This window comes from Physeter macrocephalus, chromosome 12 (genome assembly GCF_002837175.3).
Source record: "Physeter macrocephalus isolate SW-GA chromosome 12, ASM283717v5, whole genome shotgun sequence".
Lineage (NCBI taxonomy): Eukaryota > Metazoa > Chordata > Mammalia > Artiodactyla > Physeteridae > Physeter > Physeter macrocephalus.
The window spans coordinates 80786759-80799887 of NC_041225.1; positions in this window are offsets into that span (position 1 = coordinate 80786759).

Below are 13129 nucleotides of genomic sequence, written 5' to 3' on the forward strand. Positions count from 1 at the left end.
CATTCCTACACACGAATGATGAAAAATCTGAAAGAGAAATTAAGGAAACACTCCCATTTACCATTGCAACAAAAAGAATAAAACACCTAGGAATAAACCGACCTAAGGAGACAAAAGACGTGTATGCAGAATACTATAAGACACTGATGAAAGAAATTAAAGATGATACAAACAGATGGAGAGATATACCATGTTCTTGAATTGGAAGAATCAACATTGTGAAAATAACTGCTACCCAAAGCAATCTACAGATTCAGTGCCATCACTATCAAACTGCCAATGGCATTTTTCACAGAAGTAGAATAAAAAATTTCACCATCTGTATGGAAACATAAAAGACCCCGAACAGCCAAAGCAATCTTGAGAAAGAAAACCGGAGCTGGAGGAATCAGGCTCCCTGACTTCAGACTATAGTACAAAGCTACAGTAGTCAAGACAGTATGGTACTGGCACAAAAACAGAAATATAGATCAATGGAACAGGATAGAAAGCCCAGAGATAAACCCACGCACATATGGTCACCTTATTTTTGATAAAGGAGGGAAGGATATACAGTGGAGAAAAGACAGCCTCTTCAATACGTGGTTCTGGGAAAACTGGACAGCTACATGTAAAATAATGAGATTAGAAAACTCCCTAACACCATACACAAAAATAAACTCCAAATGGATTAAAGACATAAGTGTAAGGCCAGACACTGTAAAACTCTTAGAGGAAAACATTGGCAGAACACTTTATAACATAAATCACAGCAAGATCCTTTTTGAACCCCCCCCAGAGAAATGGAAATTAAAACAAAAATAAACAAATGGGACCTAATGAAACTTAAAACCTTTTGCACAGCAAAGGAAACCATAACCAAAACAAAAACACAACCCTCAGAATTGGAGAAAGTATTTGCAAACGAAGCAACTGACAAAGGATTAATCTCTAAAATATACAAGCAGCTTATGCAGCTCAATATCAAGAAAAACAACCCAATCCAAAAATGGGCAGAAGACATAGACATTTCTCAAAGAAGATATACAGATTGCAGAAAAACATATGAAAGGATGCTCAATATCGCTAATGATTAGAGAAATGCAAATCAAAACTACAATGAGGTATCACCTCACACTGGTCAGAATGGCCATCATCAAAAAATCTATGAACAATAAATGCTGGAGAGGGTGTGGAGAGAAGGGAACCCTCTTGCACTGTTGCTGGGAATGTAATTTGAGACAGCCACTATTGAGAAGAGTATGGAGGTTCTTTGAAAAACTAAGAATAGAACTACCATATGACTCAGCAATCCCCCTACTGGGCATATACCCTGAGAAAACCATAATTCAAAGAGTCTTGTACCACAGTGTTCATTGCAGCTGTATTTACTATAGCCAGGACATGGAAGCAACCTAAGTGTCCCTCGACAGATGAATGGATAAAGAAGATGTGGCACATATATACAATGGAATATTGCTCAGTCATAAAAAGAAATGGAATTGAGTTATTTGTAGTGAGGTGGATGGACCTAGAGACTGTCATACAGAGTGAAGGAAGTCAGAAAGAGAAAAACAAGTACTGTATGCTAACACATATATATAGAATCTAAAAAAAAAAAAAAAAAGGTCCGAAGAACCTAGGGGCAGGACAGGAATAAAGATACAGACGTAGTGAATGGACTTGAGGACATGGGGAGTGGGAAGGGTAAGCTGGGACGAAGTGAGAGAGTGCCATGGACATATATGCACTGTCAAATGTAAAGTAGATAGCTAGTGGGAAGCCGCCGCCTAGCACAGGGAGATCAGTTTGGTGCTTTGTAACCACCTAGAGGGGTGGGATATGGAGGGTGGGAGGGAGACGCAAGAGGGAGGAGATATGAGGATATATGTATATGTATAGCTGATTCACTTTTTTATACAGCAGAAACTGACATAACATTGTAAAGCAATTATACTTCAATAAAGATGTTAAAAAAATTCAACTTGAAAAAAAAATTATTGAATGAATGAGTTCAAATTTGTATTCCTAACTCATATCCTTTATTTAGTAATTATGTGAAATAAACAAGTTCCGTGAGCTTTTCAACTCTCAATTTATCCTATGGTGATAGCGTCCACCAAACAGAGTTTGAGGATTGAATAATAAAATGCATAAAAATGCTTAACGTATGCCTGAATATAGTAAGCATCTAACAATTGTTAGATGACTCATAGGTGGTGAACATGCTTTTCATTTAACTATCTAGTGTTAGAAAAATTCAGCTTACTAAGTGTTAATCCATGTATATACACTATAGATTTGTTTGGAAAGCAGTTTATAGGTTCTATCTAAACCAGGATTAATAATATTTCCTCTCTGTCCCACAGGGTATAGCAAGGACCAACGAAATTATATTTATAACAGTATTGAAAACTGAACAATGAAAGAAGTGATATGAACTAGATGTTTATTCTTCTAACTTCAAATAAAAGCCATCAGTAAATAGAATAATAGAACAACAACAACAACAAAAGACGAAACACCTCAGCTGCTTCTCCCACCCTCAGCAAATTTTTCCAAGCTTGAAAATAACATCCTCTTCATCTGTGTATCGCCAGCACCTAGCCCAAGGCTGAGCTAACCCTTGGTGTTTGGTAAATGTTGAAGCTTTTCAGTTGTTAGCAAAGGTGAGCCACTAGGTGCAGGCTCAGTTCTAGCAAAACATCACTGTGGGGACAGGCAAGACAAATCTAGACCCAAGGAACAGGCGGGGCAGGGCCCCGGTGGATAGCCTTCAGTGGAAGCCAGGTTTTGTTCAATCCAGTCCCTTATGTAGAGCCAGCAGCCCACCATATGGGAATCTAAAGTAAAGGCAAACATTTCCGCTCAATCTACCCACCATCCCCAACATCAGACCACACTTGGCCCCTCTCACTGTTCCTTGCTCGTGTCTTCTGTGGCTCTCTAATCCCTGATGTCCAAACTCCAGCAACAAATGCTCACCTCAGAACTTTCTTTCTCTATAAACTGCTTTGATGTGATTTTCCTTAGCAGTTTGACCACTAGCACTCTCCCTTGGACATACTTTGGCACTTAAGCTCTGCTCTGGAATCCTAGGACCAAGTCCTACTGACTTGGACCCAGAGTGGCTGGCTGCCCCTATGGTATGATTTCAGGGGCCTGAAACAACCTTGATGAGTCAGTCACTCCTCCACATTCTCCACGTTTCCTCTGTGAACATTCAGCCTTCACAGCGGCCCCAAGAAAGACTCGCTACATTGATTTAAAATGCAAAGGTATGGAGTGGATAATTTAAGTGTCTAGCGTGTGTAATGTGTAAAGATGATATGGTACATATATACAATGGAATATTACTCAGCCATAAAAAGGAACGAAATTGGGTCATTTGTAGAGACGTGGATGGATTTAGAGACTGTCATACAGAGTGCAGTAAGTCAGAAAGAGAAAAACAAATATTGTATATTAATGCATATATGTTGAATCTGAAAAAATTGATATAGACGATCTTATTTACAAAGCAGAAATAGAGACACACGTAGAGAAAAAAAGGTATAGAACAAGGGAGAAGGGGGGTGGGATGAATTGGGAGATTGGGATTGACATATATACGCTATTGATACTATGTATAAAATAGATAACTAATGAGAATCTACTGTATAGGGAACTCTACTCATTGCTCTGTGGTGACCTAAATGGGAAGGAAATCCAAAACAGAGGGGATATATGTAGACATATAGCTGATTCAATTTGCTGTGCAGTAGAAACTAACACAACATTGTAAAGCAACTATACTGCAGTACAAATTTAAAAAATAATTTGAAAGAAACTTTTGGTTGGGAGGAAGAATAGACAGCTGGTGGGTGGCAGGATGTAGTTCTGGATACAGGCTCTTCTGCAGTGTGGAGAAGAGCTAGAAAGATGAGTGTCACCCATACTGTAAAAGCAGTAGACGCCAGTGGACATCTGTTGTTTTTGCCACGCAGTATCTATTCACCTTTCTTTCGGTAAAGAACTGTGATTTTCCTCTTGGGAACTGTCACTCCACCAACCTCAGCTTATAAAGTTTGAGTGGTGTTGCCTCCACCATAGAGTGTGTGTGTGTTGGGGGGGTGGGGTGGGTGTGTGGGGGAAGGGTGAGAGAGGCTTGGCCAGCAATATATCCCATCTTTGGCCACTGAGATGGTCCAGTGAGAGTCAAACCCAAGATTCTCATTCAGTTTTTTTGGGAAAATAATTCCCCATTTCTACTGGGTTTGTGGCTATGAGACTATAAGCTGGAGAAGGTCACCATGATGGAAGAGATTACTGGGAGTGAAGTCCACATAGGTGAAAGCAGATACCAGCAATGGACAGACTCAACATCCTTTGGGTAATAGAGCCAGGTATACTTTGTATATCTCAACTCTTCAGCCAACACATATCCTTTTTGTTTAACCCGGTTTCAGTTGTCATATTTTCTGTCACTTGCAATCAAGGTGTCCTGATTAACCTAACAACTAGAGAAAACATGCCTGGGTTTGAGATCAGAAGACCTGAGCTTAAACTCTACCTCTGTCACCAATTGGCCATTTACTTACACTTCCCTGAGCCTCGGTTTCTTTATCTGTAAAATGCAGTAAATGATGCCTGTATTGCAGGTGTATTAGTCAGCATTCTTCATAGTAAGCAGCCAAAAGTGATTCAAGCAGAAAAGGAACTCATTGGAAGGATATCAGATAACTCAGAATTGAGGAGAAGGCTGAGGAAACAGGATTGGAAAATGGGCAGAGACTAAGGGAAGCTGAACATCCAGAATGTCAGCTAAGATGCAGCTGAAGGAACAGTCCCGTTAGGATGCTGCCAGCTCTGGGTGCACTACTGTGTGACGCTCCAGCTGTGGGATACTGTGTGGCTCTCAGCTCTGTTCCCCTTGGCACTCCCTCCACATTTAAGCCTGTTTGGGGCTGGACATCCTTTTGGGCGAAACGGTGGAAGGTTCTCGGAAGGGAAGAGGGCTTGGATGTTAAGCCGCCTAACATGATGACAAACGTTCATGACAAAAGAGCCACTGAGAGAATTGCATAATGTCATGGCTGTAGAGGCCCATCGCTGTGCTCAATCGGTGTTAATTTTTCTTTCCCTTCTTCACATTTCCGCTCAGGGCTGACTCTACCAATCCTGTAAGTCTCTCTGTCTTCAGAGAACCAGCTCTGACCAAGCCCCAGATCTAACAGGCCTGAGTAGGCTGGACAGCAGATTCCTGCCTCTGTACACTAAAGTATTCAGTGACTTTTCCTGTCACTGGGGACCTCTCTATTCTGCTGAGTTTGCCCAGTTTGTCTTTGCTGTGCAGAGGCTCAGCTACTCTGCTAAATGGTTAGGTTCTTGAGGACATGGTCAGCATCTATTACATCATCTCCCTAAAAGTGCTCAGGACACACCCTAGCACACAGTAGGTGCTCTTTGCATCAGTGTATTTAATGATTGGTCCCAAATTAGGATTGACTGGATGACCATTCCAGGAAGACCATGGGTTGGAATGTATTCCTAGTGCCAAGAACTGTGCCTTGAATATAGGTACCTGTTGAATGGATGGGTGGACAGTAGTGGCAGAGTAGTACCCTACACAGTACCCTACTGTGGTCCTTCCTGTAAGTGGGATCTTGTACTGTGCCACTTGTTATATATCTCACACATTGCCAACAGGTCAGTGTAAATGATATTAGTGGTGGTTTACTGGACTCTGCATAATCTCAGGTAAGACACAGAGGTGTACACTGGAGAATTGAATCCCTCTTTGAGGTGTGGGCATGTGGGGTAGGCAGACCATCCAACAACAGTGGCCGTCTAGGAAGACCTCTTATGTGCTGGGAACTGATGTACAAATATGATGGAAATATAGCCTGTGCCTTTGAGGAACTCAGAATCTAGTGAGCTCGCAAAACATAGCTTCTTAGATGCTTTGAAATTAGTTCTCAGCACACAGTGTATCTTTGGGAAGCATTAAATAAGAGGAGGACAAATTCCTGTGTTGATGACACCATTTGTGTGTCTGGGTGGATTTTAAGTTCTGGAGGATTTTCTTGGAGAAAGGAGATCTTAACATTCCTTTTTTATAATTCAGGTCAGAGGCTTCTCAGCGTAGTCTCCTCTCTCCTGATGTTTCTAGCATCTCTCATGACAGCTTACTGCCACAGTTCTAGGACTTAATCTTGCCCAAGCCTTTTTACTATCACAAATTGGTAACTCCTCTGAGTGCGTCGTGTGTGTGCGTGTGTGTGTGTTTGCCTGTGCACGTGCATGTGGTCCTGTGTGAAGACGACGATGTATTGGGAGAGGTGTGGAAACCAGAAAAAAGAGAAGGATGATGTGCAACTATTAGCTCTTCTTTTCCTGATTGACCGTCAGTGACATCATTAGTGCTTTGCCTGTTTAACTACTTTGTGTTAGTCTACTAGGGCCTTTCCTTGTTCAAGAGCCTCAAGGGTCTTTTTTTTTTCCATGTTCTGAGAGCCTGGAGGGGGCACAGCTAGGCAGACAGGGATGGAAGGTGATTCTCTCCGTGATCTGTCTGTCTTTGATGACAAGCATTTAGAGACTTCTTTGTGGGGTGCCCGTTCATTAAAGGAGTTAGTGCAGTTTTCTCTACAGCGACTTTGGGGGTCGGATGAATCCTCCCTCAGTGCCTAGTTCAGTGCCCCAGGCTTAGGAGATGTTCAAAAGCACGTTGCTCATCACTACTGCTCGTCTGCCCTGTGCAATAGCTTCGCAACTTGGCCTTATGCTCAGTGAATTCTTAGTGTTTCTCCCAAATGCACTCAGTTGTTCCACAATCCCACAAAGGTCATATGGTCCGTGCACCAGGCATGTAATTTGCTGATCCCATGATTAGACATGCACACAACCTCAATGCTATTAAAATGAACTCTGCAGTTGGCTTTTGGATTGCTTTCCCCGAAACAAACCTCCTAGGCACATGTGTATGGAATTAGTCCTCAGATCACTCTGGCCTGCAGCACACTGGTGTTAAATACTTTAGCTGTGTGGTACTTCCACAGCTGGGGGCAGCTCAGGTTTCTGTGATCAGGTATATCTTGGTCCTGGGTGCCTTCCTTGCACCCACAATCCCAAGGTGAGAGGTACCTCACCCTTAGTCTCTTGTGGTTTGGGTATCGAACTTGGGGGAAGATTTCTTGGTTTTTTCTTTCTCTGATATTGTTCTTTTGTTGTCTTGGCAACTAAAATAATAATCTTAAATGTCTGTGTTTGTATATTCTTTGGAGAATATTTTATCACAGATCTTTTCCAAGAACGCCTGTCTCGTGATGCATTGATTACTCCTCAGTGTCTTCGTTTTGTGTATGTGTGTGTGTGCTTATTTTCTGCATTTGGGAGAAAGAAATGTTAGCATGATGTAACCGGCCCCTGGGTTGAGGATCCAGTGTCCTCTGTTAGTACAGGGCATTTCACATCATTGGCCTTCAGTTTCCCAGATTAAATGGACTGGATGATTTCTATAAGCTGTGAACTGCCACGACCCTAAGCCAGAATTAGGTAAAAATGTGCCATTACTTGCTGTGATTCTTAAAAGAATCTTGTCCATTATGCATGGGAATTTTCTGATTCTTCACTCTCTCCTTGACCGGAATATTTTTCATTTGCTGAAATACGTTGCTTCATTTACCTCAGTCATTCATATTTTGGGGGAGGGGTGAATGTTACCAAGTAAACATGATACTGGCAGAAAGCTGACGCTGTCTCAAGCCTTTGTTTTACTCTGGTTGGAATGAACGTCATGGAAGTTCCTTCCTCTGGTTTTTAATAGAGCTCTTGTACTTGTTCCTTCTCTCCTGCAACTGGCTGCCCTCATCACCTGTTTGTCACTTATCAACTTGAGGACTTCAGGGAAACTTCAGACATCCCTGAGAAAGTGAGTCCTCATGGGATAGGAGGCCCCTGGAAGGGTAGAGCATCTAAACACTGGCTTGGAATCCCTGACATCTGACATAGAGATGCTTCCTTCAACCTTGACTTTAGAGTCATTTGATTCTGCTTTGGGCCCATGGATGGTGGTTGGGGAGGGATCTTTGGTGCCTGTGACAGGATGGCTCCTCTTTGGCCATATCGTGTTCATTTGTGAGCTGAAACAGGAACATCACCCAGGGTAAGTTTTCCTTGCATCATTGGACAGTAAAAGCAACATACGTAAGAGAGGTCTCTTCCTTTATTTTAGCATTTAGGTAGAAAAGAGAACTATCAGAAGTGTATGATATGAGTTTAAATGATAAGTGCACATTTATCATTTAAAATATAATATTTAAAAATAAATAATACTTTAAATAGTAGCACTGAACCAGTTGTTAAAATGTTGAAATACTTCTTTACTGGGGGGTAAATAGCTGCTGCCTTGAGTTTCCTGTGTGGCCATGCTGCCATAGCCTGGGCATTACCCCTGGGCTACCAGATCATTACTCCCCATGATCCTGGCCTAGTAGGTGGCCTCCGTCACCCTGGTACAGCTCTGAGACTGCTGTTCATTTCTGTAGAAGGGTTCAAGGGTGCCACTTGTTAAATATCTCACATGTTGCCACCAAGGTAAACGTAAATGATAATAGTAGTGATGGTTTACTGATCTCCCACTATGTGCCTGGGACCGACTTTAAACTTTGGAGGGCAGTGGCTGTTTCTTCATCTTTTGGATCTAGCACACACAGCACTCCATAGATATTTTCTCAGTAGTAAACAATCTCATCTGATCCCATCAGGAGTATTTCAAGGCACATGTTTTTAACCCCGTTTTATAATTGCTAGAAAGGAGTCCTAAAGAGTCGAAATAACATGCTCTGGGTCCACTTAAGGGGTGATGGAGTGGAGAGTTTAACCCAGGAATGTCACTCCAGATCCAAAGACTCAGCTCTCCTAGAGTGCTGTGAGCATGAGATGTTCCCAAACTTCTCAATCCCTGCCAACTGGAATGGTGCCTACATTTGGGGGTAATTTGACTTGAAGTTCCATGTGAAGGATGGGTGGGAAGTAGGGGAGTGTGTATGTGAAATGGTGCAGGAGGGAGAGGCTGTGGATCCAGGAGAAGGGGCCCTAAGATCATCATGAGAGGTTAAAACACATACCCCTCCCCCACACAGTAAGTCTCCTCCCTGCAGGAAATGGAGAAAAAAAGGTCTGTATGAGAAGAGACTAGAAATCAGCCACCCTACAACATACCTTTTCTCCCATTACCCCTATGTGGACATAGAGAGAAGGGGGCATATATTTTACAGACGTACTAATGGTTTCTAATTAAGACAGGGACATAGGATTTGAGTGTTTGGAGACCGTCTTTACTGTGTTAAATGAGGCCAGAGCAATTGGAGGAAGCTGGTCAGAACAGGGAGCCTGGGGTTAGGGTTAGGACAAACATCTCCAGTTTCTGAGTTTGTGTATATGCCTCTTGGTAGCTTGCCCTGGCTCATCTGCGTCATCAGAGTTGCATAGAGACAGGGCACAAAAGCCTGGGGCTATGTTTTAGTAATTACAGTTGATAAAATTCATTAAAGGGTAATAAAGTAATGTCTGCCTCATTTTGGAACTTTTGTATAGATAGGCATAGCTATCAAAAACACTATTTGTTAACCCATGGTAATAGCTATCATTTATTCAGCGCCTCCTCTGTCCTGGGCTTTATATATTTTGATCTCATTTAATGTTTTCAGCACCTTGTGTGATAGTTATTTCAATTGTGAGAGATTGAACCTCAATTCTTCACTCCCTGTGTGGCTTTACAAAGACTTCATGGGAAGGAGAGGTGATAGAGTGCATTTCCCCCTACTTGACTTTAGGTTATGCAACTACTTTGGTCAATGAGATCTTAGCAGGCATGACTTGACCAGGGACTTGAGATGTGCTTGCAGTTTGCCTGCCCCTGTGCTCCTGTGGCTTGCCAGGAGAGGAACATTCCCTAGGTTGCCACTGGTTTTAGGAGAAAACAGAAACATATTAACCCAACCCACAGCCTAGAGCCGAGCTGTGCTGACCCTGGCCAATCCCAGTAGACCTAAAACTGCTGGCAGACCTGTGAGCAAGAGAATCCGTGTTTTTTTTTTTTTAAGACAGTGAGATTTTGAGATTATTTGATATGCAGCAAAAACACACAATCTTAGCTTCCAAGAGTAGATGCTGAGGTTCAAAGAAGTTAAGAAGCTTGGCCAGAATCACCAAAGTAGCACAGTAGAGAGAGGCTGGGTTCAAACCATGATCCACCTCATTTCAAAGTTATATTATTGTTTGGAAGAAGTGCCCCATATTGGAGCAAGCTTGAGGTTAAATAGCATAATGGACATATTAGAAGTGTCTCCCCAAGCCTTATACCTGGTGGAGGGGACGGTCAGTGAGTTTGAGGATGGTTGTCAGAGAGAAGCTGATCTGACCTCTGTCACCTCTCTGCTTCAAGAATGTGTTTCTTTAACATAGGAGTGAGATTGTTGCTGGAGATATTTCAAGTTGCTGAGGCAACTGGCAGCCCTGAACATCACCTAGTGTCATTTGCTTCCCAGTTCCATTAACTATGATGGTGCCCCTCCTGGGTCATTACGGGCTGAGTCTTCAACAAATCTCTTGCCTGAATGTTTGATATACTGGAGGCTTATTGACATTCTACATGGGGAGCCTCGTTTTTCGTTTATTAATTGTTATGAGAGTTATTTTTGTTGTCTTAAATATAAAACCTCCCTCTAGGGAGTTTTGGCGGCCATTATAGATATGCAGAACCCAACACTCCTCTGTTCTTTTTTTATTTTTTTTAACATCTATATTGGAGTATAATTGCTTTACAATGGTGTGTTAGTTTCTGTTTTATAACAAAATGAATCAGCTATACATATACATATTATCCCCATATCTCCTCCATCTTGGGTCTCCCTCCCTCGCACCCTCCCTATCCCACCCCTCTAGGTGGTCACAAAGCACCAAGCTGATCTCCCTGTGCTATGCAGCTGCTTCCCACTATCTATTTTACATTTGGTAGTATGTGTAAGTCCATGCCACTCTCTCACTTCGTCCCAGCTTATCCTTCCCCCTCCCTGTGTCCTCAAGTCCATACTCTATGTCTGCGTCTTTATTCCTGTCCTGCCCCTAGGTTCTTCAGAACTTTTTGTTGTTGTTGTTCCATATATATGTATTAGCACACGGTATTTATTTTTCTCTTCAATTTCTTTTCTTTTTATGGCTGAGTAATATTCCATTGTATATATATGCCACATCTTTATCCATTCATCTGTCGATGGACACTTAGTTTGCTTTCATGTCCTGGCTATTGTAAATAGAGCTGCAATGAACATTGTGGTACATGACTCTTTTTGAATTATGGTTTTCTCAGGGTATATGCCCAGTAGGGGGATTGCTGGGTTGTATGGTAGTTCTATTTTTAGATTTTTAAGGAAGCTCCATAATGTTCTCCATAGTGGCTGTATCAATTTACATTCCCAGCAACAGTGCAAGAGGGTTCCCTTTTCTCCACACCCTCGCCAGCATTTATTGTTTGTAGATTTTTTGATGATGGTCATTCTGACCAGTGTGAGGTGATTCTTCATTGTAGTTCTGATTTGCATTTCTCAAATGATGAGTGATGTTGAGCACCCTTTCATGTGTTTGTTGGCCATCTGTATATCTTCTTTGGAGAAATGTCTATTTAGGTCTTCCACCCATTTTTGGATTGGGTTGTTTGTTTTTTTGATATTGAGCTGCATGACCTGCTTGTAAATTTTGGAGATTAATCCGTTGTCAGTCACTTCATTTGCAAATATTTTCTCCCATTCTGAGGGTTGTCTTTTCATCTTGTTTATGGTTTCCTTTTCTGTGCAAATGCTTTTAAGTTTCATTAGATCCCATATGTTCATTTTTGTTTTTATTTCCATTTCTCTGGGAGGGGGGTCAAAAAGGATCTTGCTGTGATTAATGTTATAGAGTGTTCTGCCACTCTTTTCCTCTAAGAGTTTTATAGTGTCTGGCCTTACATTTAGGTCTTTAATCCATTTTGAGTTTATTTTTTGTGTATGATGTTAAGGAGTGTTCTAATTTCATTCTTTTACATGAGGCCATCCAGTTTTTCCAACACCACTTATTGAAGAGACTGTCTTTTCTCCATTGTATATTCTTGCCTCCTTTATCAAAAATAAGGTGACCATATGTGCGTGAGTTTATCTCTGGGCTTTCTATCGTGTTTCATGCATCTATATTTCTGTTTTTGTGCCAGTACCATACTGTCTTGATTACTGTAGCTTTGTACTATAGTCTGAAGTCAGGGAGCCTGATTCCTCCAGCTCCATTTTTCTTTCTCAAGATTGCTTTGGCTATTTGGGGTCTGTTGTGTTTCCATACATATTGTCAAATTTTTTGTTCTACTACTGTGAAAAATGCCATTGGTAGGTTGATAGGGATTGCATTGAATCTGTAGATTGCTTTGGGTAGTAAATGGGAGTATTTCCTTAATTTCTCTTTCTGGTTTTTCATCATTAGTGTATAGGAATGCCAGAGATTTCTGTGCATTAATTTTGTATCCTGCTACTTTACCAAATTCATTGATTAGCTCTAGTAGTTTTCTGGTAGCATCTTTAGGATTCTCTATGTATAGTATCATGTCATCTGCAAACAGTGACAGCTTTACTTCTTTTCCGATTTGGATTCCTTTTATTTCTTTTTCTTCTCTGATTGCTGTGGCTAAAACTTCCAAAACTATGCTGAATAACAGTGGTGAGAGTGGACAACCTTGTCTTGTTCCTGATCTTATTGGAAATAGTTTCAGTTTTTCGCCACTGTGAATGATGTTGGCTGTGGGTTTGTCATATATGGCCTTTAGTATGTTGAGGTAAGTTCCCTCTATGCCTACTTTTTGGAGGGTTTTTATCATAAATGTGTGTTGAATTTTGTCAAAAGATTTTTCTGCATCTATTGAGATGATCATATGGTTTTTCACCTTCAGTTTGTTAATATGGTGTATCACACTGATTGATTTGCGTATTTTGAAGAATCCTTGCATTCCTGGTATAAACCCCACTTGATCATGGTGTGTGATCCTTTTAATGTGCTGTTGGATTCTGTTTGCTAGTATTTTGTTGAGGAGTTTTGCATCTATGTTCATCAGTGATATTGGCCTGTAGTTTTCTTTCTTTGTGAC